The sequence below is a fragment of the Dasypus novemcinctus genome, chromosome 19 (assembly GCF_030445035.2).
Source record: "Dasypus novemcinctus isolate mDasNov1 chromosome 19, mDasNov1.1.hap2, whole genome shotgun sequence".
NCBI classification, from domain to species: Eukaryota; Metazoa; Chordata; class Mammalia; order Cingulata; family Dasypodidae; genus Dasypus; species Dasypus novemcinctus.
Window position 1 is genome coordinate 20,137,095 of NC_080691.1, and position 7,664 is coordinate 20,144,758.

At 37.2% G+C, this 7,664-nt stretch overlaps 1 pseudogene; it reads left to right on the plus strand.

Annotated features, from left to right (window-relative positions):
* Positions 1-5,151: 5,151 nt before the first annotated feature.
* Positions 5,152-7,276, plus strand: LOC101412906 (calcium uptake protein 3, mitochondrial-like; annotated as a pseudogene).
* Positions 7,277-7,664: the final 388 nt, after the last annotated feature.

Below are 7,664 nucleotides of genomic sequence, written 5' to 3' on the forward strand. Positions count from 1 at the left end.
CACATGAAAAGATGCTCAACATCATTAACCATTAGGACAACGTAAATCAAAACCACAATGGAATACCATTTTACATCCACTAGAATGACTACTATTTAAAAAAAAAACAAACAGAGAAATAATAGGAACACTCATTCATTGGTGGTGGGAATGTAAAATTTTGCTACTGCTCTGGAAGACAGTTTGGCAGTTCCTCAGAAAGTTTAAAATTACCATATGACCTCTAATAGGTATATACCCAAAAGAATTGAAAGCAGGGACTTAAACTGATATCTGCACACTATGTTCATAGCAATATTATTTATAATTGCCAAAAGATGGAAGCAATCCAAGTGTGCATCAGTGGATGAACGGGTAAATAAAATGTGGTATATACATATAATGGAATTATTCATCTGTAAAAGGAATGAAGTTTTGAAACATGCTACTACCTAGACGAAACTTCAAGACATCATATTGAGTGAAATAAATCAGGGACAAAAGAACAAATATTGTATGATCTCGCTGATATGAAATAATTGAATAAGTAAACATATAGGACAGAAACTAGAATACACTTTACCAGGGGCTGGGTGGGAGTAAGGAAGGTGGAGTTAATTCTTAAATTTTATAGTTTCTATTTGGGGTAATGGATGGTGGTGATGTTAGCACAACATTGCGAATGTAATTAACAATACTGAATTATATATTTGAATGTGGTTATAAGGGGGATATTTTAGGTTGTATATATGTTACTAGAATAAAATTTTTTAAAAAACCATTGAACAATACAATGAACCTAATGGAAATTATGTACTAATAGTTGATAGTGCAATCATAAAATAGTGCAATTATAAAAATGCTCTTTCATCAATATTGTCACAAGTGTACTACACTGATGTACGGTGTTAATTATAGAGTGGTGTATGGGAAGTCTATTTTCTGCATAACTTTTTTGTAAACCTACCTTTCAAATAAATATATAAATAGTGAATTACACATATTGAAAGAAAAGTCCAATTCCTCACCACCTCAGTGGAGAGCTGCCCTGCACTCCCAGTGAGTGTCCCTGTTCAGGAGAGAGCAGAGGGGTCCTCATGCACATGCTGGGAGCATATGTCTGGCCCAATATTTCTGGTGGTGGCTTGAGGGAATTCACCATCCCAGAACTTGTCTGCATGTAGAAGCAGCTCAGAGAGCTCTCCTATAGAATGCTGTGGGATAGCAGTGAATTTATGCTGCCAGGGACAAAGGATTGCTGGCTGTAGAACATACAGTGCAGTTCCTGGGACTATGACAAAACTGTTTCCTAGGGAAGAGGGGACATTTGTAATTGTGTAAAGGGAGAATTCCCAGGGCCACACACACACATGTCCCATACAAGACCCATTCACAGAGAGGTCTGTATGTTTTACCCTAAAACTATTCTTATACAACCCATTGTATGGGTAAGCCCTGAAGGAGAGAACTTGCAGAGGTCAACCTACAAAGACTGGGAAGGATGTTTACTTTTTTTCTTCCTTCTTTTTTATTGTTAACTCCTTGCATTCAAGGAAAACTTGGTCATAACATTAGCTGGATACAAGTTTAAGGAACAGATACCACAGAGTCTAAATTTCATGGATAACACTTAAAATATCAAAGTGTCCAGCTTTCAACAAAAATCAGGAAGTGATGGCCCAGGCAAAGAAGATTAAAGCATTAGAAACCATTAAAAAGGAGGATGAAACCTGGGACATACCAGACCAAGACTTTTAAAAAATGGCCTTAACTATGTTTAAAGAGCTAAAGGAAAACACTGAAAAAGAACTAAAGGAAATCAGGAAAACAATAAATGAACACAAAAAGAATATCGATGGAGTTATAGAAATTATGAAAATCAGCCAAATATTAACAAAAATTCCCCAGAGGGATCCAAGAGCAGATTGGAGCTGACAGAAGAAAGAATCAGTGAACTAGAAGATAACAAATTGTAATCATTCCATCTGAGGAGCAGAAGAATTAAGAAAAGTGAGCAAAGCCTGAGGAACCTGTGAGACATCATCATGCATACCAATATAGACATTTCTTCTCCCTGAAGGAGAGAGAAAGAGGCAGAGTGAATATTCAAGGAAATAATGTCTGAACACTTCCAAAATTTAACAAAAGACATGAATATATATCTCCATTACATGCAATGAACTCCAAACAGGTTAAACCCAAATAGATCCACACCATGGTATATTATAAACAGACTGTCAAATGCCAAAGATAAAGACAGAATACTGAAAGCCACAAGAGAAAAGTTACATGTCACATACAAGGGCCTCAATAATATTAAGTGCCAATTTTTCATTGGCATTGAGGCAAGAAGGCAGTGGAATGACATATTTAAAATGCTGAAAGCAAAAAAATTGCTGACAAAGAATTGGATATTGGCAAAATTGTCTTTCAAAAATAAGGAAGGGTTTAAGACATTCCCAGATAAACAAAAAGCTGAGGAATTTCATTATGACTAGATTGGCCCTAAAAGAAATGCTAAAGGGAGTTTTGCAGGTTGAAGGGAAAAGACAATAGTCAATAGATCAAAGCTGTATGAAGAAACAAAGATCTCTGGTGAGGGCTTAGATAAATATAAATGCCAATACTATTGAACTTTTGGTTTGTAACTCTACTTTTTACTTCCTATAGGATCTAAAAGACAAATTCATTAAGTATAATGTGCACTGAGGTGGTGCATAAAATATAATGAAACTAAGTGACATAATAAATACGTGTTTGTACTCTCATATACATAAATGTGGAGGGACAGAGGGGTATGGGAACATAGTTTGTATATACTATTGAAGTTAAGTTGGTAGCAAAGCAAAGGAGAATATTATGGATTTAGGATATTAAGTTTAAGTCCCTTGGTAACTACAAAAAATATATTGGAAAATATGCAAGCTCACAGAGAAAGAAATAAGAATCATGTTGCCAGGGGAAATAGGGAATTAATACATAATGGTTATAAGGTTTCTGTTTGAGGATATGGGAAAGTTTTAGTAATGGAAAGTGGTGAGGGTACCTCAATAATGCGAATGTGACTAATCCCACTGAATGGTAAGCTTCAGAAAGGTTGGGATGGGAAAGTTTATGTTGTATCTATGTTGAAGGAAGCGAGGGAGGGAGGGAGGAAGGGAGGAACTAAAGGGATAATGACAATTAAATGCAATATAAAAACCTGGGCGGGATCTAGCAAGGGAGGAGAAAAGGCTCAAAGGGACATTAATGGGACATTTGAAAAATTGGAATATAGGCTTTAAGCTTTATACCAATGTTAAATGTATTGAACTTGATAACTGCATTAAGGGGGTTACATAAGTGAAAATCCTGGTTCTTAGGAAATGTATGTGATGGAATTAAATGTTCAAGGAGCATGATATATGCCACCTACACTCAATTGCTCAGAAAATGGATAAATAGACAGATGGATAGATAGATAAAATGATATGGGCAATTGTGACAGAATGTTAAAATTGGGTGTTCTGGCAAGCCCTTCCAAGCCAGATGGAACCATGCTATTTTTTGCTGTGGGAGCTGGCAAGGGATGAAAGAGATCTAATGGTCTCGAATATCCAACCTACTGACCAGGACTGGTGACTGAAGATGTGAGAGGCTTTTTCAGGACTCTACAGCCTCCCTACCCAAGGCTGTAGGAAGTGGGTCTGCAACCCATTACTGAGCCCATGGCCCAGATTTGAGAAACTAAGCAGGGACAATCCTAAAGAGCTAGAACAGGTTAAACCAAGAATCAAAGAATGGCAGTAACACACAACCTCCCACCACTAAATCCCTATTCAAGAGAGAGAAATTGAGCATCAGAGTAAACTCACCATCATGATCAGATGCTTAGATATCAGCAAAAATTACAAGCTATACCAAGAAAATGGAAAATATGGCTCAAACTAAGGAATATATCAAAGCCCCAGATGAGACATAGGATTTGAGACAACTAATCAACAAGGTTCATACAAAATTCCTAAATCAGTTCAACAAGTTGAAAGACAATATGGCTAGAGATAAAGGACATCAAGAGAACACTGGGTGAGCATAAAGAATAATTTGAAAACCTGAATAGAAAAACAACAGAGATTATGGTAATGAAAGATACAATTAGTGAGATAAAAAATACATTAGGGGAATACAACAGTAGACTCAAAATGATAGAAGAAAGAATAAGTGATGCAGAAGACAACAGCTCAAATTGAAAAGAGGTAACAGAGAGAAAATGGAAAAAACTTAGCAGTGGCTCGAGGAGTTGAATGACAACATTCAATGCAATATTGTGTCATGTGAATTCTAGAAGGAGAAGAGAAGGGAAAGGAAGCAGAAAGAATATTTGAGGAAATAATGGCTGAAAATTTCCCAACTTTCATGAAAGAAATAAATTTACATACCCAAAAAGCACAGGGTACCTCAATCAGAATAAATGGGAATAGACCTACTCCAAGACACATACTACTCATAATGTCAAATGCCAAATATAAAGAGAAAATCTTGAAGGCAGAAAGGAAGAAGGAAACCATCACATACAAGGGACACACAGTAAGACTTAGTGAGGATTTCTGGTCAGAAACCATGGAGGTGAGTAGACAGTGATATGATATAATTAGGATACAGAAAGAGAAAAATTGTCAGCTGAGAGTTCTCTATCCAGAAAAATTGTCCTTCAAATATGAAGGTGAGTTTAAAATATTCACAAATAATCAGAAACTAAGTGAACTCATGAAAAAAGAATCTGGCTTTGCAGGAAGCATTAAAGGGAGGCTTACAGACCAAAATCAAAAGAAAGGAGAGAGGGCTTGGAGGAGAGTATAGAAGGGAAGACAATCAGAAAGGATAACCAAAAGAGTAAAAAAAACAGTCCAAACTAAGATATGACATATGAAAGCCAAAGAATAAAGTGGTGAATGTAAATAATGCCTTTATTTACAGTAATATAGAATGTGAATGGACTCAACTGTTCATTCAAAATATATAGGCTGAGCCTCCCCCTCTCCTGCCCCTTGCAAGCACCCAGGTGGGTGGTGGGGACAGCTGCCCCTATGGTTACACTATGGAGGCTCCTGTGGTCACTGAGTGAGTCTCTTCTTCCACTCTCTCTTATTAGGCCTTTCCTGGGCCTTGGGGCAGCCCACAGGGACAATCTCCATGTCTCCTGGCTGACCCTTCTCCTGCCAGAAGGACAAGGAGGCTGTGGCAGAGGTGGGTTGGAGTTGGCGGTGGTGCTGGGGGGAGCTGAGCTTTGTGATGGCAGCCACCAGGGGTCTGGTTGGTCTTGTGTGCTACTAGCTGTATGGGGATCTCAGGATGCCAGCACCAGGATGCCCCTCCAGGAGCACAGTGGCAGAGCCCAAGGGCCTGCCCCATGGCCAGGGGCTGCTCCCCATCCAGGTCATGGCTGCAAAGGTGATGGCTGTTATAAGCAAAACAGACATGGAAGACTTAGACTTCTTTGCAACATCTAAGGAGAGATTTCATTTATTTGCTTCTATAGAATGTGAAAGGCAGTTGTTCATGACTCCATATGATTTTATTTCAGCTGTTACAACAGATGAGCTCAAACATGCTAAAACGTGGAAATCACTTTCCAAGCAGGAATTAAATCATATGCTCTCAGAAATTCCACCAGTTTGGAAAGGATCATCAAAGCTAACTTGAAATCTTAAAGAAAGAGGTGTGATTTCTTATACAAAATATCCTTTTAGAATAGCTGTCAACATGTTTGACACTGATGGCAATGAGATGGGGGATAAAAAGGAATTTTTGGTGCTTCAAGAGATATTCAGTGGTATGCGTATTCCGAAGTCGAGGAAGGGCGGCCCGCGGTACCTCTCTCCCTAGAGGCTGGAGGGGCGTGGGGAAATCAGGTGCCCTGGCCCACCAACCTGAAAACGTTCGCTGCCAGCCTCCTGCTAATGTGGCTGGGGGCCCAAGTGGTGCATAGATACTACCGGCCTGACCTGACAATACCTGAAATTCCACCAAAACCTGGAGAACTCAAAACGGAGCTTTGGGAACGAAAGGAAAGACAACACAAACCTCAAATTTCTCAGCAGTAGAAACCTCAAAATTCAACTATGCCAAGAATTCTGTGAATAATATTGTAAATCTTCAATATATATATATTTTTTTAATTTATTGAAAGTCAAAGTACTTGTCCTTAAGTATGTAATACAATGTTAACTGCAAGAGGAAGTGTTCAGTAGATATTAATGGATACAATGAGATTTAATTATTTTTTGGCCAGTATTTCTTGGAAACTGCCAAAGCTTGTATCATCAGCTTCTGAATGTGGCTTGGAAGTTAGTCTTGTCTATTATCTGAGATAGAGTATTTACAAAGTTTTCTATCTTTATAATTCTGGTTTATTATTCTGAATAAGCTTTGAATGTAATGGTGAAATGGAAATTATAAATTAACTGTAATAAATGACATTGACAATGAAAAAAAAGAGATATTCAGGGGAAAAAAATGAAAAGAGAAACTAAAGGAGATAAAGAAGAGCATGCAATGCTGCATCTTCAACTGTATGGATACCATTCGCCTGCTAATAGTGTACTTAAAACAAGTGGAGAGAAACTTGTCTCCAGGAACTACTGGGATACACTAAGATGTAGCACATGCCAAGCCCTGTCTTCAGACCTCGCAGAGCATCCTGATGACCTTAGAAGTTTAGTAGCAGATACTATGCTTCTTGTACACTTTTTTTGGAATGAAAGGAAAAGCTGAATTCAATTCTGAAGATTTTATAGATTCACAGATAACCTCCAAACAGAAGTTCTAGAAATAGAATTCCTTCCTTACTTTAATGGGATGAATACTATCAGTGAAGATTTGCTCATATTCTTTTACAACATACAAATGTGGAAAACACAAATATTTTTGGAAAATGTGTGTTACAGAATATCTGAAGAAAAGGGCATCACATTCAATCAATTCAAGTCATTTTTCCAGATTTTGAACAACCTAGAAGATTTGCAATAGCCTTGGATATGTAAAACTTTGCAAGCCATTCTATAGAGCAAGACGAATTTAAGTGTGCCATCTATGCAGCTATTGGCCTCAAACTTTCACCATATTTAGTAGACACTGTTGCCAAGATTTTTGGCGCTGACAAAGATGGTCAGTTAAGTTATAAAGAATTTATTGGAATTATGAAAGACAGACTCCATAGAGGATTCTGGGGTAATAAATCAGTTCAGAAGTATCCCACTTTCAATCCTGTCTGAAAAAGGAACTTCATAGCAGAAAAGTACTTTTAAAACAAAGTTAAAGGATTACTATCTACGTGACAAATACAAGGAAAAATTTCAGAGAGTTATGGAATTAAGTCTCAGAGCAGTACATGTAGAAATGAAGGAAAAGTGTAACACTATTAAAATTATATTGTTTCCTTGAACTGAATCTCAAACATAAGTCAGATAAAGGATATCTTTTTACTAACTACAAATGTTATTATTTTGAGCTTTTGCCTAGATTTCATTGAACTCTGCACTTTCTCATTTCCTTCAGAATTATACAGATACTTCCAGTGACTATAAGAGAATGTATTTATTTATTAAAATTGCTTTATTTCAGAATAATTTATGACTCATGGAATACAGATCACTTAAAAATCAGTGACTATACATTATTTTCTTTGGTTTTGGACTCTGAACTTA